We start from the raw sequence: 7,901 nt of genomic DNA on the forward strand, positions 1-7,901 counted from the left end.
TGTTTATTGTTTTTATATGTTTTTTCTGTAACGTTTTCATCCTAAAATAAATGAACTGTGCTCTGTGGAAGCTGGCTAGTCATTGGCAATTCTATCATAACCCCTGTAAGAAAGCAAAACAGAAAAAATATATCAAAACAACACCCAGTATTTCGGCCTGGGAAGAGTGTCCCTCCCCACAGAGAAGCAAGATGGAACAAATCATGAAGGTACTTTCAGAAATGGCCAGCAGGAGTTAAAAGAAGACCTAAAACAGGAGCTGGCGACTTCACAAAAGCAATTAATACAAGAGCTGGAGGTTTCCCAGAAAAAGCTTAGAGGACTCGCAGGTCGAGAGGAGATCCCTGTTGGAGCAGCAACTACAAAGTGCACAGATAGATTGGAAAACCCCAGCTGCAACATACCCACATTGCACTGGTAAAACGATGATGTGTCCAGCAACCTTACTGTCACAGACCAGAAGTTTTTCCACAAAATAGTGGAGATCAAACAGGCTTTGGACAATTTGGAACTTGCAATGGAGATGGATTGCAGCAAGGACTTACAAAGCTGAAAATTCAGCCCCAGAAGGAAACCAAAGGGTCACAGATCACAGTGGAAGGCAGCCGCCTGGATGAGGAATTGAGCCAGCCAGAGTTTTCTACCTTTTTTGTAACCCACAGAGAGGAGAAGTCGGGCTGTCCTAGTTCAGATAATGCAAAAGCCCACTATCTTTGAGAGAGAAAGAAGAAAACCCATCAGAACTGGCAGAAGACCTGTGAAGACTTGAGTTCCTGGAACATCCAGACATCAACGAGGCCTTCCAGGATAAATTGTCATTTCACTAATTTATAGATGATCATCTGGACTTGGACTGGCAGATCAAGATCAGTCAAGAAGCTGTAGAATTTACAACAGAACTTGAATCTTTCTTTGTGGCATTGCTCCAGAAGAGGAAGCAGCCACTGGTGAGGAAGATGGACGTTGATCCTTGTAAGTACAATTAGTCTGTGTCTAGTATGTTAATAGTGTAGCCTATAGAACTAGCCTGCTTGCTTGCATTATTATTATTAGAGATATTTTTCATATATATTTTGATATGATTGTGTGATTAAATAATAAAATTAGATATTTTATTCAGCTGTAATGCAAAGTACCTTCCAGGCCACATCCTGGATGACAGCTACCATTAGTGTATACATATATTCAACCTTTGGCTTATATAAGTATCAATGTATAACAGGATAAGACATATATGGTCATAACCTTTACCTTAGACAAGTCAAGGGACATTAAAAGGGGAAGGGGCTGTCCCCGGTTATGCCCAAGAAACTTTACAAAAGAACACCACAGAACCCACAATAAGCTAGAAATAACAAAGGTGAGATAGAAGACCACTTGGAAAGGGATGTGGATACGTCAATAATACGTACAAACCTAGTAGCCAATAGATTATATGTACCCCAAAAGTTTGGAGGTGGAAAGGCCAAGTATGGGCCTGAAAGGAGGATCCATATTCTTGGGGGTATAAGAAAGATCAAATCCAGCTCATCGGGGCAGTCGACTGTCAGCTACCCCTGCTTGAAGTTTATTTAGTGATAAGATTCATTCTTTTATTTTATATTCTTAAAGTTGTCATGTTGTAATGTTAGTCTTAGCTTATAGCTCTTAGCTTTGAAGCAGTGCTTATTCCACTCAACTCCAAGTCCAGGAAGGGTGTGAGTATACTAGTTTAAAGCATATCATAGATATATATATCAAATAAGTCTTTACATTTAAGATAGTATTAATCCATTATCCATTTGATTATTCATTTTATTTTCATTTGTTTCATTTCATTTGTTTGTTATTTTATGTTATCTTAGTAAATGTATAAAATTATACAAATATTGGTTATCACTGGAATTTTTCCTGTGTTGTACCCAGGGTCCTTATAAAACTCACCTGAAGCCTGATTAAGGATACGAACCTCATAATCCTTTAATTAGATCAATTGGCAAACCTCTTACCCTATTCAATAACCATTGAATAACTATTTAATAACCATAAAATCAGGCTACAATAGTTTGTTAGTCTAATATGTTTATGTTTATGTTAATAGTCTGCGTCAAACTGGTTTGGTGGAGAGGGGGAATGTGGTGGACATAATATACCTGGACTTCAGCAAGACTTTTGACACAGTCCCATATGACATTCTGATAAGTAAGCTGGAGAAATGTGGGCTTGGTGAAACTACCATTAAGGGGATACATAATTGGTTAAACAACCGCAGACAAAGAGTCACTATTAATGGAAAGCAATCGGATGGGAGGAAGATCTCAAGTGGGATTCCACGAAGATCTGTTCTGGGTCCAGTGTTCTTTAACATCTTTACTAATGACCTGGATGTAGGAATAGAGAACATACTGATCAAATTTGCAGATGACACAAAGCTGGGTGGGGGATTGCCAACACTTTGGAGAATAGATCTAAAATTCAGAGAGATCTTGATAAATTGGAGACCTGAGCTATAGACAACAAAATGAAATTCTACAAAGATAAATGAAGGGTGCTACACTTAGGGAAGAAAAACTAAATGAAAAAATACAAACTGGGGGAAACCTGGCTTGGCAGCAGCACTGCTGAGAAGAATCTGGGAGTCATGGTTGATCACAGCCTCAACATGAATCAACAGTGTGATGCTATTGCAAAAAAAAGAAAATGCAGTTTTGAGTTGCATTAACAGAGGCATAGCATGCAAGTCACGGGAGGTGATAGTACCGCTCTACTTGGTGCTGGTTAGGCCTCAGCTGGAGTACTGTGTCTAACTTTGGTCACCGGTGACTAGAAAGGATGTAGAGAAACCAGAAAGGATCCGGAGGCACGTAACAACGAGGATCAAAGGGATGGAATGCAAGCCATATGAGAAAGGCTAAAGGAACTGGGGATCTTTCGTTTGGAAAAGAGGAGATTAAGGGGGGATATGATAGTGTTCTTCAAATACTTGAAAGGTTGCCATGAAAAAAATGGAGAAAAGTTGTTCTCTCTTGCCACAGAGGGCAGGACAAGAGGCAATGGGTTCAAACTAAAGCATGGCAGATTTAGATTCAATCTCAGGGAAAACTTCCTAACTGTAAGAACAGTAGGACAGTGGAACATACTGCCTGGGGAGGTTGTGGAAGCTCTTTCTCTGGAGGTTTTCAAAAAGAGTCTGGATAGCCATCTGTCTTGGATGGCTTAGAAGCAACAAATCCTGCATCTTGGCAGGGGTTAGACTAGATGACCGTTGCAGTCCATTCTAACCCTACAATGCTATGACTCTATGTATGATAAAGCAGATTCTAATCTGGTTCATGACCATATTGAACAATTAGAAAAACTGATAAATTTGGTTTGTAAACAAGGGAAATTGGCAATAATGCATAAATTAATGGAAACTATTCCTTTAAATGCTGGAACTGAGAAAATTGGCAACAAAAAGAGGATTGTTATTAATTTAAGAAAGGCCAACACCACCACATCAGATATGAAGTTAATAGTCCAAAGTGCTTTCAGATATTCAGATGACAGGTGTTCTAACAGTGCAAAACACAAGGAGCTGTTAACCTCTCCAGAGTTAAGGTCACACATAATTTCCATTGCAAAGGCCAACTTTACTTCCCCATCCCTCCAGCTTTGGCTTGCAATATCTGTTGTGCCTGAAAATTACAAGATATACTTGGAAGGCAAAGGAGGGCATTTCTGAAGGGTCTGAATGAAGAAAAGGTATCAAATTGTTCTTCATTTGTAAGTTATCAAATATCGTCCAGATTGGATGTCTTTTCTCCATGCTTCTTTGTCTCCTTCTAGCTCAAAACCAGTTCTGCCAGACTAGCCATATGTTCCATCTCCTGGAAACCCCAGGCACTGGGTCTGTCTGTAGAAAATAAATTGTCACTAAATAAAGCTATTAATGATTTTTGTAGTATCTGGTTTGGAGACTTATCCTGTTGATGGGTGGTTTTTGCCGTTGACTTCAGTGGCAGCAGGATCAGGCACAATATTGTACACCTTGTCTTCTGCTGGCTGGCTGCAGTGTAGCAAGCACTTGGGGTTTCTGTTGTTGTCTGCATGGCAGAGGCCTGTGTTTATTTGTTTTTAAGATGTAGGATCAGGATTCTAGTCCTGGTTTGCAAACATGGTTAGCTGGTATGCAGAGCTAATAGCAAACACAGTCCCATTATAAGACTGTCCTGTCTGTTGCTCTTGGGATTCCAAGGCATAAGAAAAGAAAACTCCTTATGCTTTCAAAGAGAGAGGTTCTTGTCTCCTTGACAACTAGAGTGTGTTTGAAAAATGTTGATTAAAATGCGTATTTTTTTAGATGAAAACACTTTGAAGTGGCTCCTTTCTGACATTTTTGCAAAGTGTCTAATGTTTATTTGGGTCTGTCTCCACTGCAATCAGAGGTGTGACTGCTGCTCGGGTAGACATACACATACCAGGCACACTTGTGCAGCCTGCATCAAAGTCAATGCTACCACAGCTGTGCTGCTATTTTTAGCCATGCTCGCGTAGGTAAAGCTAGCGTGGAAATGTCAACCCCAGTTGCAATCACATCACCCCCTGCAGTGAAGATATACCCTATATAGCCTTCTATTTCTCCAACCTGAGCACATCACATGCGTAGGTCAATGTTGCCAATGCAAGAAACAGTTTTCAAAGAAGAAATACTCAAATGAAATTGCTATCATTTGAAAACTAGACATGATTCCCGGTCAGATAAACTAATGGAGAAAAATCGCTAGTGTCCAAGAATATTTTCTTCAATGAGCTCTCAACTGGTCATGAGGAAGAATGCCAGCTTTATGACCAACTCTCCCTGGTTTTTGTAATATCATTCCATCTCTTGTATTCCCACAAAAATGACCCGGGGCCTACTGGGAATGAGCATAGGACAATTTTCCAGAAGGACTGACAGATGGAAAGTTTATGATTTACCAAAGGTTATAGCGGAAGTTTATGGAAGAGGAAGGAACAGAAATCTGGTCTCTGTGAGGTGTTATACCAAAATCCCAGTTCATCTTCATCTTCATTTCTGTTCCCCACAAGTCCCATAACTCACTGCTGAGGGATTAGATTGTGACAACAGAGTGACAATATGCAGGACAGGGTGTTCACAGACAACTATACCGACAAGACATAGTTATTACGATGGATGTTACAGAGCACAATAAGGGGCACTCTGGATTTCTGCTTTAGATAAATTCTGAAAGAGGAGATGGATCCACAATAATTTTTAACAGCGGTTCAAGACTTTACTGTATTCTTCTGTTCTGGGGAGATCAAAAACATTTGTCTACAATATGGGTCTGGATAACTGGGGACATGATGGGTAAGACGTAGTTTGGGTTAAGAGGGTCTGGAATACTACAATGTGACTTTATGTGGAATTATTGAAATGAATGAACAGTTTTTAGTCAGAAGTCTGGGAGATTTGTACTTCAGATATTTAAATAATGCAATTAAAATATCTAGAGATCAGAATAGGATTTACAGGAACAATGTCATTTTCTGAAATCCTGTCCCAGATTCTCCATCCCGCATTCTTATGTGATTTTGATGGAATTTGCATTTGGTTAGGATGTACACACTTTTATTGTGCTCTGTGTACTTAATGAGCTCTGGAATTAATCAGATTATTGGTAATAAGCAGATTTAGAGGAGGAGGATTAGATAATTAGAGATAAATTGCCGTTTGTGGTGTCTCACTGAATGTGTGCTGTGGACAGTCTGACTTTGAAAAGCTAATTGAGTCATTGATTAATGAGGCTGGAGTACTGAGGATGGCAGGGGCCCTGATCACCCCCTCTCTCACCTGTTTGGAGGATGGCGAGTGTGATGCAGCAGCTGTCTTACTGGAAAGCATGTGGGAATGTCTAACCCTAAGGACCTGAATATTTGGTCCAAAAGGCAAGTAGTCATTTTATTTCCAAATTAAAATTGCTTGAGAATGTCAGGACCAGCCGAACCGCATGGAGTGAGGGTTGCAACGGGATGCCGCTGCTGCTTCTACCAGAAATCAGACTGCCTCCAGGCCCTTGGGCACTGGTTCACCCTGGCGCACTAGGGGCAATCTGGACCTGCTAATGTTGCAGATGTCCCACTTTCAATAAAACAGCAAGAGTTCTGTGGCACCTTAAAGACTAACCAACTTATTTGGGCATCAGCTTTCGTGGACGAAGTGGGTTTCTGCCCTCGAAAGCTTATGCCCAAATAAATGTGTTAGTCTTTAAGGTGCCACCGAACTCTCGCTGTTCTGCTAAGAACAGACTAACACGGCTCTCCCGCTGGAACACTTTGAATAGTGTCTTCCCAGCACCTCTGGGCAAGAGAGGCCATTCAGAGAGTTGCAGAGGCTGCTGTCCCCTTGCTGAGCTGCTGCCCCTCTCCATGCTCCCATAGGCATCGTCTCCATTGTCGGTCTCTACAAGACACTCAGAACCATGCCAGGCTCTCACTGCACTGGAGCAGGGACCGAGCACAGGCGACTTACAAGGGGCTTGTGGCAGTGGGGGATCAGCGGGGTGCACGTCTGCCCTAGCATGCCCCCTCCCCACGCCAGCCTATTCATGCCCTGCCTTCTCCTCCTCCTGGCTCTCTGTGGAGGTGGGCAAAGCTGGCAGAGCTGGCTCTGCACTGGTGGGGGGGGTGCTCCATGCCGGGGGGCTCTGAGGCCACAGTGCAGTGATGAATCCCCCCCCGGTTGTGATGAGAAAGACGGACCTGTGGATGGGAATATTGTCTAGACAGCCAGCTGGCCTCTGGAGAGAGCGCTGCGAACGTGCCACGCTGCGGGAAAGCACTGGGCTCCGTTTGTCTCTTGGAAGCTTGTATTGCTCCCTCCATATATTTCAGGGGCAAATCGCTGAACTCAGCTCTGCTGCTGTAAGCCAAGGGCAGCTGGCTGCGCTATGGGCCAATGGCGGCCCTGTGAGGGGTAGGCACTGGCTCCAAATCAGCCCTTCTTGCACCAGGAAGGGAGGCTTTCCAGGAGGCGCCAGCCATCTGCTACGGGGCAGACAAATGGGACCCGCCCTCCCTGTCGCAGCATGAAATGAGTGTTAAGAAATTTCTGGGCCCACAACAAATTCATCAGCAAGGCGAAGGAACTCATGTGGTTGGGGCAGATTAGCTGGGTTTAAGGGGTGATGTCCATGCCCCATGTGATACTGGTGAGTAGGGGTAGGTTGGTGGAGGAAGGAGGTGTCCATAGCCCGTGTGACACTAGGGAGAAGGATCTGGGAGGGGCCATCCATACCCCATGTGCTATGTGTGAGCAGGGGCATGTTAGCAGGGTCAGGAGGTGCTTTCCTTACCCCCCATTGTATTGGTGAGCAGGGACAGGTTGGCAGGGTCGGGAGGGGCCCATGTGATACTGGTGAGTTGGGGCAGATTGGCAGGGTCAGGATGTACTGTCTATATGCCATGTAATAGTGGGGATGAGGGGCAGGTTGGCAGGATTTGGGAGTTGCTGTCCCTATGCACAATGATGCTGGTGAGTAGGGACAGATTGACAGGGCCACGCGGCTCTGTCTACACCCCGTGTAATTCTGGCGAGCCGGGGCAGATTGGCAGGGTCAGGAGGTGCTGTGCACATGCCGTGTAATAGTGGTGAATGAGGCAGGTTAGCACTCTCACAGGTGCTGTCCACATCCCATGTGACACCAGTGAGTAGGGGCAGGTTGGAGTGCATTCTTGTCTCATTCCTTCAGTCACCCTGAACCACTCCATCTGTTTCTTGTCTACTTTTACTACCCTCATGGACTTGCTGTAGATGTTTTCTATCAGCATTACCGATTTTTCAGGGCTGGCATACATTCTCGTAACTTGCATAACCCTTTCTGCCAAATGCTATCAAAAGCCTGTTTGAAGTCTGTTAAGTTCGTGCAATAGATTTGCTT

This window comes from Emydura macquarii, unplaced genomic scaffold (assembly GCF_026122565.2).
Source record: "Emydura macquarii macquarii isolate MOO-44397 ecotype Brisbane River unplaced genomic scaffold, CSIRO-AGI_Emac_v2 contig_1230, whole genome shotgun sequence".
In the NCBI taxonomy this organism is placed as follows: Eukaryota; Metazoa; Chordata; order Testudines; family Chelidae; genus Emydura; species Emydura macquarii.